Raw genomic sequence first — 20156 nt, 5'->3', positions numbered from 1 at the left:
GCAAGTGTTTTATGCAAATTTTAAATACTAGTCCAAAGAAAAAGTTTGCTGCTGTCTTGGGAAGGGTATCGATGGATACAACTGAGGATGGTCAGATCACGCTGCCCTGGGACCGTAATCGATACCCGAGGTCGAAACAGCATTTGTCTTTTCTGTATCCTCACTTAACGTGAACCCTTGGGTACGTTACTCTATTTTCTGTGCAATGGAATGGAGCGCGGCAGACGGCAGACGACGTTTCTCTTTTTGTCTGTTGATGCAGGAGGAAGAAGAAAGAGAATAAATTCAGTGAATCGGTCAAAACTGCGTGAATACTACTGTAATTGTAAAGTGGCAAACTTAAGACCTTATTTGGAATTTGGGTGGAAAATGGCGCAAATTACATGTTTCAGGAATTTATAAAGTGGAAAATCTTTCCGGTTTCAAGTTTTTTCGTCAAAAGACGAGACACGGGTATCTTTATTTTCAATTTTTAGCTGCTTTATGTAAAAAATTTGGGAAAAAATCATTTTGGCGTAGTCAATACACTTATTACTTTTAAATTTAAGTTTATCTAAATCTCTTATTTGCGGAAACCTTCTACTACGATCACACTCCTACATCGAAGATGGACTAAAGGAAACGGGAACGGTTATTGCATAAATCCAGGGGCGCCGACTTTTGTTTTGGTTGTTGGGTGCAAGATTTAAGTCCATAATATGTAAAGCGCCGCAGGCGAAATTTTTCCAGGCACGGACGAACTAAGTTGGTTCACAAATGATATGTCTGTGAAGTACCTGCGAACTTAAACCTGCGAATTCTACATTATATTCCAGTCGTTGTGACGATCATTTTACATGAAGTTTTAGTGATTTCAGGAATTATAAAAAATTCGCAGGTGTGAAACTGCGAAATAAGAAATTCGCAGGTTTAAAACTGCGAAATAAAAAATTCCCAGTTTTGAACCTACATGTCAGTGTTCATTTGAGTTCATTTTTATACAGTGTATTAGGTCCCTTATTTGTTGCTTATTTGACGTTTTAAAAATGAGCCGCTCCTGCCTGGTTTAATTTATTCTGCCGTGAATTTACAACTTTGCTCAAATATTTGTTACTGTCGATCAACAATTTTTCCGCCACATTTAACGTTGCCATTTCCTGACCAATCGATCTATCGATTTCCCTTATATTTTCTTCGTTTTTTTGTCCTTATGTTCAAGATCAGCTCTTCTCACCTTAGAATTTTTGAAGATCTAAACAAAGTGACAGGAGACAAACAGTTATGGGAATATTTATAACACCCTTATATCAACGCACCATGCAGATGCACCAAAAAAAAAGTGACATTGACAGTATCTAAGTTTGTATGAAAATTACTTTTTTGTAGTTTAAGTGAATTGTATGAAGATTTTTTGGACACTGTCCGGTTGTGGTATCTGTAATTTTGACGTGCATTTGCATGGTGCGTTGCTTATATGCATCAATAGCATCCTTGACTAGCTGTTGTTCTTTGCATCGACTCTTTATTATGCAGAAAGTTTGTGCTGAATACAGCATTTGCGTGGCTTTTGTCAGTCGTGAAATAACTGGATGTTTAAAATGACCAAGAATATCTTTCATTTCTGATAGTCTAAGCCAATAATTATATGAAGTTTCGTTGAAAATTATTTTAATTTACTTTTAGAGCATAAAATCCGCTTGATTGTTATAAATGTTATACTTAATTAAAGTCCTCGAAGTGTCCTACTTAGGACAGTAGGACAAGTAGGACAAATTTCGAAATAAAACGACAAAGTAGGAAAGTAGGACACTGTGGGAGCGCTACAATCTCGCAATTTTTAGTTTTGAACCTGCGATTTTTCTAGCTAAACCTCCTAATTTTCATTTGGAACCTGCGAATTTTTAACCAGAGCTTCCAACTTCCCTGTTGGTCCTGCGTTGGTTTTTTGGCAGGTTTGAAACTGCGAATTTGAACAAGCGAATTTTTTCTGCAGGTTTGAAACTGCGATTTTTTTTGTTCGCAGGTTTGAACCTGCGAATTCTTGAAACTTTCATCAGTAGAAAGTCATGTAAAATGATTGTCACAACGACCGGACTATAATGTAGAATTCGCAGGTTCAAGTTCGCAGGTACTTCACACACATACAAATGATGCCGTTTTTAACTAATTTGATCAATATTTTATTGGGTGCTACGCACCCAACAAACTCGTTTGTCGGGTGCTCGCGCACCCATTGCCACCTAGAAGTCGGCGCCTCTGCATAAATCGAAAGATAATAGTAGTGAGTTTGCGTAAATGACATAAATTTCCAACTTATAAGTTGACTTATAGCTTATATGTCATTTACGCAAACTCACTAATCATTAAATTCAAAACAAATTTTACGCGCCTTATTGTTCCAACATTAAAATTTTTTATTCGGGAAAAAATTTTACGAAAACGACAATTTTATAAAACGATTTTAATGACACAATCCAAAAGGTAAAACAAACATTTCCTCCCTCGAACACTCCAGAAAATGTAACCGATCACAATATTACACAATAAACTACAAATTTACGCTGATTTCGTCTTTATAAGACTCATCAGTGCACCTTTGTTGCTTGCAACCATGTGCATATCAGCGTGTTCAAATTCAAACTAAAAAATAATTTGAATTTGATCACAACACAACACAGTCTGAACAGCATATTGCGAAACAAAGGATCGTGACGTCACATATAGAGGTTTCTCGAAGGAAAAAAAAAATGTTTGTTTTTTGTGAGTCTGAGTGTACTGAAAACCTAATTCTTTCTATCCAAGATAGCAAAATAAATTCGGATAAATAGACACTCTACTCAATCTTGCTTGGCAGCTAAATCAAATCAAATCAAATTTGATTTAGCTGCCAAGCAAGATTGAGTAGAGTGTCTATTTATCCGAATTTATTTTGCTATCTTGGATAGAAAGAATTAGGTTTTCAGTACAAATTTGATTTAGCTGCCAAGCAAGATTGAGTAGAGTGTCTATTTATCCGAATTTATTTTGCTATCTTGGATAGAAAGAATTAGGTTTTCAGTACACTCAGACTGACAAAAAACAAACATTTTTTTTTCTTTCGAGAAACCTCTATATGTGACGTCACGATCCTTTGTTTCGCAATATGCTGTTCAGACTGTGTTGTGTTGTGATCAAATTCAAATTATTTTTTAGTTCGACTTTGAACACGCTGATATGCACATGGTTGCAAGCAACAAAGGTGCACTGATGAGTCTTATAAAGACGAAATCAGCGTAAATTTGTAGTTTATTGTGTAATATTGTGATCGGTTACATTTTCTGGAGTGTTCGAGGGAGGAAATGTTTGTTTTACCTTTTGGATTGTGTCATTAAAATCGTTTTATAAAATTGTCGTTTTCGGGGAATTTTTTCCCGAATAAAAAATTTTAATGTTGGAACAATAAGGCGCGTAAAATTTGTTTTGAATTTGTTGTCGTTCCACAGTGCTCGAAAGAGTTTTCTTTTCGTAGAGTAATTCACGGTAAAGAAAAATTTTTAATTTCACTAATCATTCTTGGATTCATCAAATTAGATGTTTTCAAAATAATAGGTGATTGTACATTGTACACAATATAAAAGGTGAGATACGTCTCAGTTGATTCCCCTTGTATAAGTGGTTGATACTTCAGATTGCAAGATAGTAAGAATTCAGTGTTCGGAAAAATGATTGCGCACGCTTTTTCAAATGTTTTTGCATTATTTTCGAAAGTTTAGATTTCTTGTAAATTTATCGGCGCGCCGATCGGCGCACCGCCGCCGACGACTATAAATTTCTCCCGGCGCGGCGCAGCCTATCCCTTACCAGTCGGCGCACCGCCGCCGACAATTTTAAGATCGGCGCACACCTCTAACGGGGACTATCACACAATTACATCATAGGTTTAAGTCCAAATTATTCATCCACGCAACCGCATCTGCAGAAGCAGCATGTATCTCAGGTAGGTCGTCTTAAGGGCATTCACTTATGATGTGATTCATTGATTGTATCGAGGATAGGTCGCAGTCGCATAATGGAGAGTCAATGTAGTTACACAAAAACATCTTTTCAGCACAGCATCCATGTCCTGTTCTCAGCCGATTTATTGTCTTCCACAATTTCCTTGGCAGAGAGAAACCAGGTACAGCTGCAGTTGGGTCATCAATAATTGACTTGTTCGAAAAATCTGGACTGTCCGTCCATTCTTGTCGCCATCGTTCATCAATTGAATAACTTTCGTTGTGGATAACTGAATCTTTCCATATTGGATGTCTGGAGATGAATCGATGAGGTGGGGGGTTCATAAAATCGTGTACGATAGGTGTTGTACCAGAAGGTTGGAGATAGATTCACACAATGAAGCCAGATTTTCTGTGCAGCATTTTCTCTTCTCAGTGCCGGTGGAGCAATATTGCACAGTACCGGTAGCCAGGGTAGTGGTGTCGATTGAACACAACCCGTGATGATTCTCATAGTTTCGTTTAACTGGCAGTCGATTTTGTTCGTATGGGCAGATTTGTACCACACAGGTAACGCGAGGCCTACTCAGCTGTTGAATATACGAGAGCCAAAGCTGTTGTCCGCAGTGTATTCGCATCTGCTCCCCAATCCGAGCCAGCAACTTTTCTCAGTAAATTGTTGCGAGTCTTCAGCTTTTGACTGAGTTTTTCTGTGTTCGGCAGGTACGAAAGGGAGCGATCTAAGTATGTACCCAAATATTTTGGGTTCTTGTTGTGTCTCACAGTTTCGTTCCTTACACGAACATCAAGTTCAACGTTGGCCATGTTGTTGTTTAAGTGAAAAGCACAACTTTCCGTTTTCTCTGTGTTCAGGCACAGATGCCAGTCAGTATAATAACTGTCCATTGTCGCCATGTCGTTGGTTAGAATTTGTTCAGCGTCTTTGAGATTACCGGTTTGCATGGCTAAGGCCAGATCATCTGCAAAGGGAAATTTCCGTGACAACGTTTCAGGCATGTCGCTGATGTATAGGTTAAAATAAGCTGGGCTAGCAACCCCACCTGAAACGAAACCATCGCTCAGCTTCCTGTATCGGCTGCTTGATTCGCCAACGAAAACTCTGTAATATCTGTTACTCAGCATGCTGTTCACCAGAGTGCCGATTTTCTTGCTAGGGACTGCCTTAAGAAATTTGACCATAAATCCCAGTCGCCAAACTGTATCATAAGCTGTTGACAGATCTACTAGCACCACCGATGTCTTCAGTTGCTTTTCAAAACCAGCCTCAATGAAAGATGTTAGGGCTGTTCTGTTCTGTTCTGTGCAGCTACGATTTTCACGGAAACCAGCAAACTCCGGTGGTAGTGAGTCGTCAAGAAGGTGCTTAATTCTCGCAATAATAAGTTTTTCTACCAGTTTATAAACGACGCTAAGCAGCGCAATTGGCCGGTAAGACTCAGGCAGCTGAGGGTCTTTCCCATGTTTTAGTATAGCGATGATGTTAGATTTCATGATAGATGCGGGTAAAATTGCTGTCTTGAAAATTATGTTGCAAAACTTTCTTCAAAGCTTTCTCTGATGAATAGGCATGGGCGATAATGAAAATGATTATCGATAATTATCAATTATCGATAATCGATAATTATCGACTTTTTTTATCGAAAATTATCAAAAAAAATATCGATAATCGATAATTATTGATATTTTGATAATTATCGATAATTATTAAATTATCGATAACGATATGATTAATCGATTATCGATAATTTCTTTCGATTGATATTATCGATAATTTTGAACGCCTCCCATGTTTAATCATTAATATAAGAAACAGCCATATATTATCCCTTACAGTCAAATCCCACAAGATGGACCATCCATAACTCCATGGTATTAAAGTCATGTCATCGTGTTTCGTGTTTATGCGCAAAAGTTTCGCACTTGCACAGAAATCCTTATTGTAGTACCTGCTAGACGAGGGCCGATTTTTTTTTTTTAATTCGAGGTGTATCTGTCAGCTTAGAGGGTATTGTAACATGAGAATGCGTGTTTATGAACCGAGGTTTACCGAGTCACGAAATCACGAAAAACACCAAGCTGTAATCTGTTCGCATTTGATTACTTTCGTTTGTTTTAGTTAAATAAAAGTAAAAAGTGAACGAAAGTGATCAAAAGCAAACAGATGGCAGCTGTCAATTCATCCCTCCAGACCGAGAAATGATAAGTTGGTACGCCTGTGGCGAGATAGAATGCACACGAGGATGACAGCTGGACGCTATGGGAGAGGCAGGCCACAATATTGTATGAAATTCTCTCAAATTGTCTCCCATACAATTCAGCTGTCATCCTCATACGCATTCTATCTCGCCACAGGCGTACCAACTTATCATTTCTCTGCTCCAGACCATCTAGTCTTATTAGCCCCGTACGAAGTACTGGGGGCTTATAAGATTAATATGCCGTTTGTAACATGTTGAATTGGAAGCAGACGGTAAGGGCAAATCATTTGTCTACGTTCATAGATAACGAATCCGCAATAAAAACAACGCTTTAGAACAGTCGGATCGTTTGCTGCGACTTAGCCCCGTACGACCCGTAATCCTATTTCGTCAGTAACCATAATACGTCCGTAGCCGTAATACGCCCGGAACCCTATTACGTCTACAACCCTCTTGCATTTACTGTTACCAAAATGCAAGTCAAGTTGGGCATGGTCAAATTTACTGAAAGTGTTCATTTTTAAAATTGCGCATAGCGCAATTACGAAAGCCCGTACGAAGTACCTCTCAAATAAAACCAACAATTTACGACATTATTTTAGAAACCCAAAATTTTTTGCCAACTTTCTATTGGGTATTCAATTATCTCTCAAATGAAACAAAAACTAGCAAAATCGGATGAGATTTACTCGATTTATGTGCAAAAAACACTTAGGGCCGAGCAGCGGCCTTAGTCCAAGGGCCCAAATTTAAAACTTTTTTGCCACCATTCTATTCGGCATTCAATTATCTCTCAAATGAAACAAAAACTAGCAAAATCGGATGAGATTTACTCGATTTTTGTGCAAAAAACCAAGGGGGTAATCACTAGTAAATCAGTAAATCAAGTAAATCACGGTAAGTCACAAAAAATTTTGAAAAATTTTTGAAAAATTTTTTATTGTCACTGGATTACATTTCGAAGTATCGTGGCCGTAAACATATAGGATAAATTTCATGAACTAATACAAATTGAAGTAAATAGATTCAAATTTAGTAGAAACTTCATTTTTGATTTACTTGATTTACTGTGATTTATTGTGATCTACCGTGATTTACCATGATTTACTGAGCTAGTAAATCAGTGATTACCCCTCGCAAAAAACACTTAGGGCCGAGTAGCGGCCTTAGTCCAAGGACACAAATTTAAAACTTTTTTTGCCATCATTCTATTCGGCATTCAATTATCTCTGAAATGAAACAATAACTAGCAAAATCGGATGAGATTTACTCGATTTATGTGCAAAAAACACTTAGGGCCGAGTAGCGGCCTTAGTCCAAGGGACCAAATTTTAAACTTTTTCGTCACGTTCTTTTCGGTATTCATTTACCTTCCATAAAAAACTAAATCTAGCTAAATTGGATAAGATTTACTCGATTTATGTGCAAAAAACACTTAGGGCCGAGTAGCGGCCTTAGTCCAAGAGACCAAATTTGAAACTTTTTTCGCCACGTTCTTTTCGGTATTCAATTATCTCTCAAACGAAACAAAAACTAGCAAAATCGGTTTAGATTTACTCTTTACTGGATGTTTGTTTAGCTGGTTCAAAGCAATCAATTCCTTGATCTTGTATTGCTTGTGTGGACAACCAATGAAACGATTTGTTTACGAAAATTTGTTTATTGTTTCCCCTTGCATTCGGTCGTCGTTACCGACCATAATCATGGCTAAAACAATAAGTGGTCATAAACGAATCGGCTCTACATGTTGAAGCTGAGCTTCTCTTAAACTTACGTGAATGTCAAAGTACACAGTCCGTCTAAAATGTTTGTCTAAAACTTTTTTAATTTGACGAAGTATAACTGATCTTTTTATCCATAAAAGTGTGCAAAGTACAACAACGAGTTTTACTCTTTCCAAATTGGAAGAAGGACTGAGTCTCACTGTCCAAGATCGAGCAAAATTTGGATGAATCGTCCGTAAAACTCAATATAACCCTACAAATGGATATAAACAAACCGACACCGTGTACGAAAACAACGCACTAAGCAGTCAAACGAAATTTAATTGGAAATTGTTGTGGAAAACGACGTGGTGTCTATGTGACAGATTTGCAACGCATATCTCTGATGTAAAAAACATGGGGGAAAATCCTCAGGCCCGTAGCTACGGGTGGGCTGGGGTGGGCTGAGCCCACCCTGGACTACGTCTGAGCCCACCCTGGCGAAGAGAAAAATAATAAAGTTGTGAAAAAGTTTTATAGCTGACAGTCTTAGTCTTATAAGACTATAGTCTTAGAACAGAATGTAGATTTTATCATTGTTTCTTTCGTAACCTCAACAGCTAAAATCCTTTAGTATTCTACTTTTAAATTTAAACTCATGAAATACCTCCAAGACTCTAAACTAATCTGAATGCACAAACTATACTAGTAATGATGAAAATTTAGCCTCGACGAGTTTCCGGTACTAATTTTTTTGAACAAATAGGATTAACAATTAGAATTGTGTTTCCAACTTTGTCTTTTCGCTACAGTCAAACATGCAGTATGAAGTGTCGTATTTTTATACCAAATTAGAAATTCTGGAATCGTGAGCTCACATCTTTCGACGTCACATAGTATAACCGCATTTTACGCGAAGCTACAAAATCTTAGCTTTCCATTTAACTCAATTTATTTCAATTAAGGAACAGTCAGTATGAAACTAGTATTTTTGCATTTTGTAAGACTTATCAATAACGTTTGGTGAGAATGGTGATTCTTTTTATTAAAGAAATTTACATGTAACCAAGAAAAGGTGGTCAAGCTAAGCTCTCATCCCAACCTGTACAAACTTGGATCTTTTCAGAAGATCGATGCAAATATGATCATTATTGAAAAATTAGGAAATTACTTTTACGTGACAGTGAATTTTTTTTTGATGTTTTATAAATTTATTTCGATTAAAATTGGAAATAAGAAATTGCCGAATAAATCTTTCGAGTAGGTCGACTTACCTACATATTTAACATCGTAACAAATATAAACCAGATATCGAATAGGACAAATTTGATATTTTCGGAATGGTGAGATCTCAGGCTATGAGATATAGTAGCAATTGAGACTATAACCAATGATAGTTAGACAGGGCCAATAATCTTCCTAATGATGAAAAAATCGATGAAAATGAAAATGATGAAAGTATAAAAATGTTAAAATAAGTAGTAATTAGTCAAGAAACAAATTTTTTTCTATTTTTATTCGATGCTACTTATCATTCTGAGCAAAGAATTGTTCTACGTCATGTCTTGAAAATGTACCGTTTTTTTAGAGAATGATGTAAAGGTCCAATATCTTTAATCTTCCTCATCTTCAATTTGTTTTATAAAAAAATCGTTAAGTTTTCGAGTACTGCTGTAGAACAATTTTTTTTTTTAGAATGAGCATGTCTACAGATTAAAAATTATATTTCAGGAAATAGTCACAAAAATGCATCGGGGAGGCAGCAATTTACACACTTTATGAGCTTTATAAAAAACTATGCATTTTTGAGACATGTCGTAAAACAATTTTTCGTTTAGAATTATGATCTGCATCGATTAAAAATATATTTTTTTTTTGCTGTTTCTTGACTACTTGGTGCATATAATTGTTAGCCAGATCAGAGGCCACCAGTACATAGCAATTAATTTAATTTTAGTCAAACTTTCCATTTCCATATGTTTTCTTTGAAAAAATCTTTGGAATCGAATGTGCGCTCCCAAAAAAACGTTTTTAAGATTTTTAGAAAAAATTGAAAAACTCCAACGCAATTTTTTGATATATTAATTGGTATTCGCAAGCCTTCATTTTAAGCCAACAAAAAGAAAAATCGGTAAGGGTGATCATTGACAAGATTTGTACTCTGATGCCTCACCCTGACTCACAGTTACAACCGTTACGACCAAAGATAGTTTTATTAATTCCGTGGTACAATTTTTTTTAAAGTCATGATATTGAAATGGTAGGTCCTATTGGCAGGCGCCTGCCAATAGCCAGATATTATTATAATGACTATTGGCAGGCGCCTGCCAATAGTCAAAATATTATTAAAATGACTATTGGCAGGCGCCTGCCAATAGTGAAAGTATTATTAAAGTGACTATTGGCAGGCGCCCGCCAATAGCGAGATATTATTATAATGACTATTGGCAGGGGGGGGGGGGGAGGCCAGAATATTAAAATACACTATTCGCAGGCGGAGAGGTGTAGCATGTCGAGAATATTAGATTAGTTGGCGCCGCGCGCCTGCGAATAGTGTATTTTAATATTCTGGACTATTCAAATTTACAGCTCAATAATTTCTAATATTTCTCAGCAATCTATATGTTAATTAGCTTTTGAGAATTGCATAGGAAAGTTTTTTAAATAAATTTTCTCCAGATGTAATCGCCTATTCTATGAAATGATGTGGACATTACAAAAAGGTAGCAAACAGATAATGACAATCAGCTAACCTTGTTGCTTAAATACACACTTGTGAGTTCGTCTCGTAACACAAAATTGGTACTTCATGTAGTGTATGACTTTCGCAGCACCCAATGTAATATACTATTTGTACTAGATTAATGAAGACGACACAGCATATGCTGTGATCAGTTTAGAGATGACCCATTGGAACTTTGAATTTTTCTGCTAGTACTTTTTGTCTATGTATCGCTTTCGCGTTATTCGTCATCTCATCATATTATGAAGTGACTATTCGCACAATGTATGTACTTACGAATAGCCTCTTCTTCGCTATTCGCACATTCTGAGGAAGTGACCTTTGGTCAAGGTCCAACAAAATGACGAAATGAGGCGTATTTCGTCAAAGGATAAATTCAGTAAAAAAAAACGAACACCTTCATCATTCAATTTGTAGAAGGATGAATTCAGTTGCAACTGAGTACACCAATGAGAGAGCGGCAGTTCTCAGAACGTCACCGTTTGCTCCCCAGTGAGCACCAGCCAACTTTTGTACCAAATTGTTTCGCACTTTCACCTTTTGTGCCCGTTGTTCCAAAGCTACTTTATAGCTAAGTGTCCGGTCCAATGGTAAGCCTAGGTACGTGGGAGACATATTGTGAGTCAGTCTCACACCATCGATGAAAACATTTAGCTCTCTCGAAGCTGACCGGTTGTCCAAGTGGAACATTGTGACTTCCGTTTTTTCATCATTTAGACACAAGCACCACTGACGGTAGTACTTTTTCATTGATTCCAAATCGTATTTCAAATTTTCTTCACCCATTTCGAAAGTTTTGACATGAGTTGCTAAGCCCAAATCATCCGCAAAGAGAAACTTTCTGGAAATGGTGCTAGGCATGTCGCTTGTGTATACGTTGAAATAGGTTGGGGCACATACACTGCCCTGAGCGAAGCCGTTGCTAAGTTTCCTTGGTCGGCTACTTTTGTTGTTCAAGAAACCTTCCTTATTCAAGTTGAAAAAGTATGAATTCAGTACCAAACTCATTCTGTACACAGTTTGTAAACGGATGAGTAAATTTGGAACAAACCAAACTCTTACCTTTTACAGTTAGTAGAAGGATGAATTCAGTTGAAACAAATCAAACTCTTTCCTTACACAGTTTGTAGGAGAATTAAAAACCAAACTCTTTATTGACACTGTGTGTAGAAGGATGGATTCAGTAGAAACAAGCCAAACTCCTTCCTCACACAAATTGTAGAAGGATGAATTCAGTAGGAGGAAACCAAACTCCTTCCTCACACAAATTGTAGAAGGATGGATTCAGTTGGAACAAATCAAACTCGTTCCTTACACAGTTTGTAGGAGAATGAAAAAAACCAAACTCTTTATTTACACTGTTTGTAGAAGGATGAATTCAGTAGGAACAAACCGAACTCCTTCCTCACACAAATTGTAGAGGGACGAATTTAGTAGGAACAAAGCAAACTCCTTCCTCACACAAATTGTAGAAGGATGAATTCGGTAGGAACAAACCAAAGTCCTTCCTTACACAGTTTGTAGAAGGATGAATTCAGTTCGAAGTTGGAACAAACCGAACAACACCTTTACTCAGTATGTAGAGAAATGAATTCGGTAGGAACAAACAAAACTCTTTCATTGTAAAGTTTGTAGAACGATGAATTCTGTAGGAACAAACCAAAATATTTACTCCTACAAATTGTAGAAATGAATTTAGTTGTATCAGACTAAACTTCTCCCTCACACAATCTGTAGAAGGATTAAGTAGGAACAAAACACATGCCTGAACCATATGATTCATAAAAGGTTAATATAACTGACTATTTGATCTAATTAATATTCTGTTATAAAGTCGTTAATAATATTTGGTTTCGAAAGCTCTAGAATACGTAATGCGAATAGCATTTTCCTTTTTAAATTATCGTCTGTGCCAATAGTCAAAATTCTATAAGAAAAACTATTGATAGGCGCCTGCCAATAGTCATTTTAATAAAATTTTCACTATTGGCAGGCGCCTGCCAATAGTCATTTTAATAATATTTTGGCTATTGGCAGTCGCCTGCCAATAGTCATTTTAATCAAAGTGACTATTGGCAGGCGCCTGCCAATAGTCATATTAATAATATTTTCACTATTGGCAGGCGCCTGCCAATAGTCACTTCGTATTGAAATTTCCAAATTTTTTCACGAGTCCTCTCGCTTTTAAAAAAAAAAGTTCTTCTGTGAAACGATCACCTCGATATTCCCTATCGATAGCACCATAAGCGTCCAGAAAAAAATGTCAGATTCAAAAATAATTTTCACTGGGAGGATGAAATAGATGTCTTAAAAAAATTGTAGCATCTAACATCTACGGTGGTTCTACGAAACTAACTTACAATTGCTTTCCAAAAAAATCGCCTGCGGCGCACTTCACATTACATTTTTAATAAACACAAAAAAATGTATCGGGCTTGAGCCCACCCTGAGATTTCGCCCTAGCTACGGGCCTGAAAATCCTAGAAAAACAGCGCTGGTCAAACATGTTTTCGACACTGGTCCGAACAACCATCAATTCGACTTCAACGGCAAGGAGATTTTGAAAAAAGTGCGGAAAAAAGGTGTCATGAAAATTCACGAGGCCAACCAGATTATCCTACATGACAACGAAACAGTCAACTTCAAATCATATGCAGCGCACATTTCTCCAGTCTTCTTCAACATCATAAAAAACAGCTCCAAAACTCCGAATGTAAACCCTCCGGCACCAACTTTGTACAGTAACCCACCCGCAACAGATGTTCTGACAAATGTTGACATAGGTCATGTCAACACAAACAACAACAATCAACACAATATTGAACCCAGATATAATCTGCGGCCAAGAAATCGAATTTAATTCAAAATTGTTGTGACATTAGAAGTAACGTAAGTTTAAGATATATATATATTGATCGTATGGTTCACATTAATTTCTTTAACAAGTTGTTTTGAAACTTTTAGTTTCAATCAATTAACAGCTGATAGCTGCAATCACTACTCTAAAAACACTGTCTTCAAACGTCAATGTCTAATTCACTTAACCAATTTATTGCTTCACTCGTTGCTTCATTGAGACTTTGGAGTCCGCCTCTGAATCGACGAATAGGGCATTCGTTTAAAATATGATCCATTGTCTGGACGATGTCATGACCGCAGTCGCAGTACGGGGAATTCCGAAACCTCCATTTATACATTTGATCAGCCGAGCAGCCGTGGCCCGAACGGAACCGATTTAACATTTTCCACTCCTTTCGCTGCAGATTAAAGCCTTCTACTTTTTGATGTGGGCTCTGGATGAGGAACTTATTTGTGAAAGTAGGGCTGTCGTTCCAGTACTTCTGCCACTGGTCATTTTCATCAAAATCTGAAACTTGTAATTCGGTGTCGCTCCAAAAGGGTGATCGTGATATAAGGCGCATCCGAGGTGGGTTGTTCAGGTCAGATTTAATTGGAAGCTCATATGGTCTGGATTCGTCCATGCATTTCTTCCATAACTTATGTGCAGCTAAATTTCGCCTAATGTGTGGTGGCTGTATGTTTGACAGCACATGGAGCCACGGGACAGGTGTGGAGCTAACTGAACCAGTTATCAGTCGCATGGCAACGTTTAGTTGAACGTCAATTTTGTTCGTGTGGCAGCTCTTGTACCATAATGGCGATGCATACTCTGCAACTGAGTACACCAATGAGAGAGCGGCAGTTCTCAGAACGTCACCGTTTGCTCCCCAGTGAGCACCAGCCAACTTTTGTACCAAATTGTTTCGCACTTTCACCTTTTGTGCCCGTTGTTCCAAAGCTACTTTATAGCTAAGTGTCCGGTCCAATGGTAAGCCTAGGTACGTGGGAGACATATTGTGAGTCAGTCTCACACCATCGATGAAAACATTTAGCTCTCTCGAAGCTGACCGGTTGTCCAAGTGGAACATTGTGACTTCCGTTTTTTCATCATTTAGACACAAGCACCACTGACGGTAGTACTTTTTCATTGATTCCAAATCGTATTTCAAATTTTCTTCACCCATTTCGAAAGTTTTGACATGAGTTGCTAAGCCCAAATCATCCGCAAAGAGAAACTTTCTGGAAATGGTGCTAGGCATGTCGCTTGTGTATACGTTGAAATAGGTTGGGGCACATACACTGCCCTGAGCGAAGCCGTTGCTAAGTTTCCTTGGTCGGCTACTTTTGTTGTTCAAGAAAACTCTGAAGATGCGATTACTTAGCATAGCATTTACAAGAGAGCCGAGCTTTTTACTGGGAATTAAGTTATAGAACTTCCACATAAAACCGATTCGCCATATTGTATCGTAAGCCGAGGAGAGATCCACCAGGGCGAGTGCTGTTTTCAATTTCAGTTCAAAGCCACGTTCAATATACGTGGTTAGTGTGAGTAGTTGTTCGACGCAGCTACGATTCGGTCTGAATGCAGCTTGCTCAACTGGAAGTACAGCTTCTGCCGGATCTGCAATACGATTGAGTATCAGACGTTCAATCAATTTGTACATCACACTAAGTAGAGCAATCGGGCGGTACTTTGTAGGATCATCCGCAGATTTTCCGGGTTTTAGAATTGCGATGATTTTCGATTTCATCAGCAGCGGTGGAAGTTTCGATAGCTTAAATATTTTGTTTATAAACTTTAAAATCCAAATTCGTGCTCGCTTACCTAGATATTTTAGGAACTCGGGGTGTAAACCGTCATATCCAGCTGCTTTGCCCAATTTGATCGAGTTGATTGCTGTATCAAGCTCTTCCGGCGTAAACGGTTTATCAAATTCGTTTTTAGTCAGAGACTTTTTCAAAGTCCGCAACTTTGTTTTAATTTAGATTCTGAAACTCGGGTCTGGTGACATTTTCGTAGAATTTTTGACGATAACCGTAGCAATTTCATTTGGGTTCATATTCGAATTCATTTTCGCCGGCTTTCAAGTTTCTCCTAAATGTCTTAGGATCCGCCAAGCCTTTCTACTAGAGTGTGTGAAGTCCATTTCCTGTGTGGTGTTTTCCCACTTCGCTTTTCTGGCTGCACATAATAATTCCAGTAGTCGATCCGAAATTTCATTGTCGTCTTGTTCTTCAAATTGCTTGTAGAGCTCTTCCATCTCAGTTGTCCAACAAGGAATGTAACGTTTCCTAAATCCCCGTGGTATTGACTTTTTCGCTGCACCTTTTACAGCACCAAGAAACCGTCCATATTGCGTGACGTCGCTTGGGATAAATCTGATGGTGGACTCAATACGAGCAGTAAAAGATTGCCAGTCCGCTTTTTGGAAATTCCATCGCGGTTTTGGCATTGAATTGACCGTGTTTATCTGTGTACCAACTTTTATGAGCACTGGTCGATGTTGACTTCGCTGAAAATTTCTTAGGACTGTCCGTGTAACTTTCATTGGTCTATCAAGCCTGTCTTTACTCACAAAACAAAGGTCAGGATTTGTACCACTCTGCCATCTCGCTGAGTGGAAAGTGGTGAAACCTTTTAGGTCTTGTACCAGAAATAGGTTCAATAATTCGGCCCACTCTTGTAGCTTGGTGCCATTTTCGTTGTTTGTACCATAGCCCCATAATGTGTGGTGGCTATTAAAATCTCCAACATAAATCGCTGGATGGGGTTGCCGTTCTAGTACGTCATTAGCCCATACTTGATTCGGTGGTTTGTAAACATTCGTTACTGTGATTCCGTTCAGTTCGATGACAATGCACATCACAAGTCAGTGCAGTCAACGGTATGCGTTGGTTCAGAAATTGTTTTCCACAACAATTTCCAATTAAATTTCGTTTGACTGCTTAGTGTGTTGTTTTCGTACACGGTGTCGGTTTGTTTATATCCATTTGTAGGGTTATGTTGAGTTTTACGGACGATTCATCCAAATTTTGCTCGATCTTGGACAGTGAGACTCAGTCCTTCTTCCAATTTGGAAAGAGTAAAACTCGTTGTTGTACTTTGCACACTTTTATGGATAAAAAGATCAGTTATACTTCGTCAAATTAAAAAAGTTTTAGACAAACATTTTAGACGGACTGTGTACTTTGACATTCACGTAAGTTTAAGAGAAGCTCAGCTTCAACATGTAAAGCCGATTCGTTTATGACCACTTATTGTTTAAGCCATGATTATGGTCGGTAACAACGACCGAATGCAAGGGTAAACAATAAACAAATTTTCGTAAACAAATCGTTTCATTGGTTGTCCACACAAGCAATACAAGATCAAGGAATAGATTTACTCGATTTATGTGCAAAAGACACTTAGGGCCGAGTATTGGCCTTAGTCCAAGGGCCCAAATTTGAAACTTTTTTTGCCATCATTCTATTCGGCATTCAATTATCTATCAAATGAAACAAAAACTACCAAAATCGGATGAGATTTATTTGATTTATATGCAAAAAATACTTAGGGCCGAGTACCGGCCTAAGTCCAAGGGCCCAAATTTGAAACTTTTTTCGACACGTTCTCTTCGGTATTCAATTACCTTCCATAAAAAACTAAATCTAGCAAAATCGGATGATATTTACTCGATTTATGTGCAAAAAACACTTAGCGCCGACTAGCGGCCTTAGTCCAAGGGCCCAAATTTTAAACTTTTTTTGACATCATTCTATTCGGCATTCAATTATCTCTCAAATTAAACAAAAATTAGCAAAATCGAATGAGATTTACTCGATTTATGTGCAAAAAAAACTCTGAGGGCCGAGAACCGGCCTAAGTCCAAGGGCCCAAATTTGAAACTTTTTTCGACACATTCTTTTCGGTATTCAATTACCTTCCATAAAAAACTAAATCTAGCAAAATCGGATGAGATTTACTCGATTTATGTGCAAAAAACACTTAGGGCCGAGTAACGACCTTTGAGCCCTCCCAACAAGGCCGCGTTGCATCTTACCCAACATACGCTAAATAATCTTACCCAAAAACGATTTTCAGCAATTTTGTTCTACTCGTCAATACCTTTCATTTGATATATCACAAGCAGCTATTGCGTGCGTGTTTCGGTAGATATCGTCGAAAGACTGAAAAACACCTATAGGGCCCTAGCTCTGGAAGGGCCAACCCTACCATGCCCATTTTCGAACTTGACCTTACTTTTGACGATGCCAATCGGGGAAAAAAAGAATTTCGATATTATCGAATATAGTCGATATACTCGAATATAGTCGATATACTCGAATATAGTCGATATACTCGAATATAGTCGATATCCTCGAATATAGTCGATATCATCGAATATAGTCGATATACTCGAATATAGTCAATATCCTCGACTATAGTCGATATCCTCGAATATAGTCGATATTCTCGAATATAGTCGATATCCTCGAATATTATCGTTATCCTCGAATTCTGTCGATACACTGGAATAGTCATATCCTCGAATATAGTCGACATCCTCGAATATAGTCGATAGACTCGAATACTATCGATAGACTCGAATATAGTCGATATCCTCGAATATAGTCGTTATCCTAGAATTCTGTCGATACACTGGAATAGAGTCATATCCTCAAATATAGTCGATAGACTCGAATACTATCGATAGACTCGAATATAGTCGATATCCTCGAATATAGTCGTTATCCTCGAATTCTGTCGATACACTGGAATAGAGTCATATCCTCGAATAGAGTCATATCCTCGAATATAGTCGATATCCTCGAATATAGTCGATAGACTCGAATATAGTCGATATCCTCGAATTCTGTCGATATCCTCGAATTCTGTCGATATCCTAATTCTGTCGATTCTCGTCATTTTTCAAATAATTTTTTTGACATTAGTTATTACTACAATTCGTTATTTTGGTGGGGTTATTTTGACCGAATACCATTAAAATTATGTTGTCACACATAAAATTGTAACATAATAAAAAAACGAACGCCAGAGAAAAAATTAACTTACATGAAGTAACATTTTCCATTTCACTTTCTCTCTGGTGTTCAGAGAGAAAATAAAGTTACATGAAGTAACATTTCATTTTCTCTCTGGTGTTAATTTTTTTATTATGTTACAAATTAGTGTGTTACAACATATTTTCAATAATTCACTAAATCTTTCCGTTGACTAGAACGTATATAGCACTTAGATTTGTGTGCACATTTACCACTGCCTGGTGAGACGTGGCGAATGTTGACAATTTTTGTACTCCGTTAGCATTTGCATTGCACTAAGTCTTCCAGGATCAAAACGGTGGTCTGTGCTTGGAGATGTTCGTTCTGCGAATGTCTTCACCTTCAGCATATGGCAGGCAACTTTTTTTTGTAATCATCACAAAAAGTTTGTTTAGGGTACAGGACATTAGTTGGTATTTTTTTGATTGAACTGAGCATTCACATAGAAGCAAATTTGTGGTTGTTGTGAAGATTTTGTAAAGATCAGAAACAATTTCTAATAATAAAGTGACTCTTAGCTTTTTAAGGCCGAACGGAAGAATTGAAGAGCGGTTTTTTTAAGGTACGCTTTGCAGCACGTTTGTTCATTATGACTGAATGGAGAAGTTAGTAGCGTAGTTTGGATCACGCAAGAATTCCCCGGTTCAAATCTCGTGTTTTTATATTTGAAAATTCGATCATTTTCATTATTACCCTAGAGGTCATAATAAAATTATTATCCTAGGTGCTACTTGGAATAATGTTGGGTATAATACCTCGAAAAACAGCATTTAATGTCGATATATTCACGCCAATGCAATAAATTCTTATAGAACTTTCAACAGATGTATTTAAACAGTTAAGCTATTGTCGCTTTAACAGTTGAACTACAGTCGTTTTAACAGTTGAACTACAGAGGCTTTAACAGTTGAACTACAGTTGCTTTAACAGTTGAATTACAGTCGCTTTAACAATTGAACTACAGTCGCTTCAACAGCTGAACTATAATTGCTTTAACAGTTACATTACGGTAGCTTTATTATTGACCTACAGTTATGCTAAGCTAATTTCCACAGTTGAACAACGATTTTTAAAACAGTTGTAGTTTGGTAGTCCAAACAGTCGCAATACGGTTAAACAACTGTCGCCTTAACTGTTGCAATACGCTCATGATAACATTCGCCTCAACACTCGCACTACGATTGTTTGAAGTTGTTTTAATAGTTTACTACTTCTACCTCAATACCCAGGGCTGCCACTCCTCCTAAAACTCCTAAAAAACCTAAAATTTCATAATTCTCCTAAAACCTCCTAAAATCTCCTAAAACTCCTAAAATGGAGTTGCAGATTTAAAATATATTCAAGAAAAACATTTATAAAATAAATCGTAAACGGTTCGATTTGAATTTTCGCTCCTTACAAATACGAATTTCATAAAAAAGAAAGACATTAGTGTTGCTAGATGTTTTTTCAGCGATGCTGTTTATATGTACAGCTAACTTTATTTGCAATAGAATGATAAAAACATCAAGTTCACGCGAGTGCTGGAAGTCTGCTGTAAATTTGACGATTTTATGATTTAAAAAAAAAATCTTCTTTGTACATGTAAGTATTTTTTGCATTTTTGAAGAGCAGAAATTCTGAAATAAGAATGAAACGAGTGGTTATAAGA

At 37.4% G+C, this 20156-nt stretch overlaps 1 long non-coding RNA gene across 1 annotated transcript; it reads right to left on the bottom strand.

Annotated features, from left to right (window-relative positions):
* Positions 1–1063: 1063 nt before the first annotated feature.
* LOC119083455 lies at positions 1064–19918 on the bottom strand. The gene is made up of 3 exons (XR_005088867.1): positions 19905–19918; positions 17070–17074; positions 1064–1448 (listed from the first exon to the last, which is right to left on the bottom strand). It is a non-coding gene; the product is annotated as an uncharacterized LOC119083455 (long non-coding RNA).
* Positions 19919–20156: the final 238 nt, after the last annotated feature.

The sequence above is a fragment of the Bradysia coprophila genome, unplaced genomic scaffold (genome assembly GCF_014529535.1).
Source record: "Bradysia coprophila strain Holo2 unplaced genomic scaffold, BU_Bcop_v1 contig_667, whole genome shotgun sequence".
Lineage (NCBI taxonomy): Eukaryota > Metazoa > Arthropoda > Insecta > Diptera > Sciaridae > Bradysia > Bradysia coprophila.
This window is presented reverse-complemented; position numbering and strand designations above follow the sequence as displayed.